The sequence below is a fragment of the Lineus longissimus genome, chromosome 12 (genome assembly GCF_910592395.1).
Source record: "Lineus longissimus chromosome 12, tnLinLong1.2, whole genome shotgun sequence".
NCBI classification, from domain to species: domain Eukaryota; kingdom Metazoa; phylum Nemertea; class Pilidiophora; order Heteronemertea; family Lineidae; genus Lineus; species Lineus longissimus.
Genome location: NC_088319.1, coordinates 4,968,065 through 4,970,831, shown reverse-complemented (window position 1 = coordinate 4,970,831; position 2,767 = coordinate 4,968,065). Strand labels below are relative to the sequence as shown.

Sequence of the window (2,767 nt, the reverse complement as noted above, 5' to 3'; positions counted from 1 at the left end):
AACAATATTGACCAAAGGGCGTCAGTTTGCAGGATACTGGACACCAGGGGTTCTCCGTTTTGTATTTTATAATTTCTATCTTTCAACTTTCACTTCATATCCTTTTAAAAAAAGGGTGTGTAAATTCATTCAAGAAAGTAAAACTCGGATGAAATTGGCGGACTTGGACGACGAGAGTCTACGTGCGTTATCATGGTTTTGGTGGGTACAGTACTAGTCAATGGTAAAAAACAGTACTAGTCCATGGTAAAAAAAGACAATTGCTTACCTTTAACAGAATCCTGTTTAGGATCATTCTCATAACCGGCCCAGGTTGTGTATCTTCACCTAGTGGGGGAGGGGTAGAGGAAATGTAAGCATTGTACGCATGGCTATCACTACTCACTTGTACATTATACACTGCTAATGAACAGAATCTGCAAATCTACACTCTGTACTAGACTATTGGCGTCTTTATAAATTGATGCTATCTTATTGAGAGTTGACCATAGGCGCTACTATTTTTTTCAAGAACTTGAAAACCTAAAGCAATCAGAACTCCTTCACGATTAAGCGAATGTCCATTTCTTAGGAGGCTATTCTCTGGAAAACAAAGAACATAGCCCCCCCCCCCCCTTGAAATTGGCATTCACTTCTTTTCGAAGGAGTTCTGGTCACAATAGGATTTTAAGATCTAGCCAAATAAAAGTGAAGGTGATTTTTTGGTCCAAGGGCAATCACAGCCATCAAGGAAGAGAGGCGTGGCATATTCATAATGAAGCATATGTCAGCAGCCTTCAATAACATATACCAATCATTTATCTACATTTAACATGATCCCGCAACCATACTACACTGCATTTTAAACTCATTATAAACTAAAATATTTACCTTCAAATGCCCTGTTGACGTGAAAAACGGATTCAGGTTGCGGAGTGCCAGTTCTCTCATCGTCCCGATTCGATCCTTCAGGTTTATTCCGCCCTAAACGGAAAACAATAAGGTTAAACCAGAGTTGAGTGTATCATCAGGGCTGTCCCGTTCGCAAGATCCTGAAATACCAAGCACCTCGGCCTGGCCAACAATACTTGTGATTGACTCTGCTCATGCACAGGCTCAAATCTGATGGGTCAAATAAATATTTCAGAGTAAGGCCGAAGCCGAGCTCTCGAGAATGTTCGAGATGTGCGTTTGGATCTTCTACCTTCAGTGCACAAATTGAAAGCGAGGTATTATCTGCAGACACCGTAGGGTGCACTTCTCGAGTGTGAGCGTCCAAAGATCAGTATACATAAAAATATTCGGACGGAAAAGTCTTAACACGATTCAACCACACTGGCCTCCACACTGTATCGGCAAGGCTTTCATTTAAAACATGGTAATGCAAAGATAAATTGACCGAACTATTTGTATCTTTAGTATTAAACAACAACGCCAACATATCACTGGTAGGCTAATTTCTTAGGTTTTATCATCAGGTTGGTATCAAAATGCATTCTCTAATATCAAAACCTACCAGCGAAGCATGCTATATTCCTCCTATGTAGAACGACAACCACGACCACGACCACAGCAACAACTATGATGACAGCTACAACCACACCAGCTATCATGCCACCATCAGGACTACTTCTAGCAGACACGGTCGTTGTTCATTCTCAGGGTGCACAGGACCTGAACTATAAACAACATCATCTCCATTATAAAAATTCAAATAGAAGACGTAAGTTGTTGTCGCATGTGTCACATGAATTGTGTACTTTGTTTTTGCAGAATCTTGGATAGGAACGAAAGACCTAGTGCATCCTGTCGTTTTTGGCGTCCGCCTCGGCCTGCAGAACTGGAGCTCAAACCTGGTGAAGGGCCCAGTCAAAGGCGCCGAGAACACCACAGTCACCGACAGTCCTTTCCGAGTGATCGTAAATGTGGGGATACTTGGAGAAGCTGAAAGAACAAATGAGAGTGTTTTAGAATGGACAAGAGCACCGTACATTACATAAGCTAAGGTGAAACGACGGCACTAGGAATACGTCTAGCATTTTGTTTACTTCGCCAAAATCTGTTTAAAACCTGTCTAGTGAGAAACTGCGTGGCTTCTGCAAACATACCAAAGCAATTGATGCAGTTCATTTGCAGTTGGCCCTGCACCGTCAATTTGTCTGTTAATACTAATTCCAAACCTTCAGAAAGGTTGGAGAGCGAATGCCTTGACCAAATCATGCGACTTTTGACGGCTTCATCGCCACCCAATTCTCCAGTCGGCTGAAAGGTAGGAAGGCCGGATTATCAATACAACGATAAACGGAAAATCCGATACCTGGTGTGTGTACTGTAAGTACGCCCCATAGCCACTGCTACCATATTCGTTGTCCGCTTTCACCCGGAATTCATACATCGAATTGCTCTTCAGTCCTGCTATTTTTCTCACTACATCTTTCGCAAAGCCCAGGTCTGCTATATTGATGTATCTGTCGATGGTGCTTCCATTTTTGCTCCCGATGGTGAACTGCTGTTGTGATCCGCCATTGAAGTTACTCCTAAAGGTCAAGGTCACTGATACTGCTGTGACTCGGAGGGATTTCATACAGCAGGGAATGCGTGGCGGACCTAGAACAATAATATGACATTCTATAATCCAAATTTAACTTCACAGTGCAGTAAGTGCATCACATGCAGTGCACTTGGCTGCGCTTTATTAGAGGAATTTCATCGCTAGTGGTAAGAGTTACATGTGCCTTTGAGTTGAATAGGAAGAAATGAAAAAAAAATCCGAAGGTAAAAGAAAAGT

The 2,767-nt window shown here is 42.2% G+C and overlaps 1 long non-coding RNA gene across 1 annotated transcript; it reads right to left on the bottom strand.

Annotated features, from left to right (window-relative positions):
• Positions 1-305: 305 nt before the first annotated feature.
• On the bottom strand, positions 306-1,627 carry LOC135496640 (uncharacterized). Its single transcript, XR_010448705.1, has 3 exons — positions 1,496-1,627; positions 871-963; positions 306-327 (listed from the first exon to the last, which is right to left on the bottom strand). It is a non-coding gene; the product is annotated as an uncharacterized LOC135496640 (long non-coding RNA).
• Between the last annotated feature and the right edge of the window lie 1,140 nt (positions 1,628-2,767).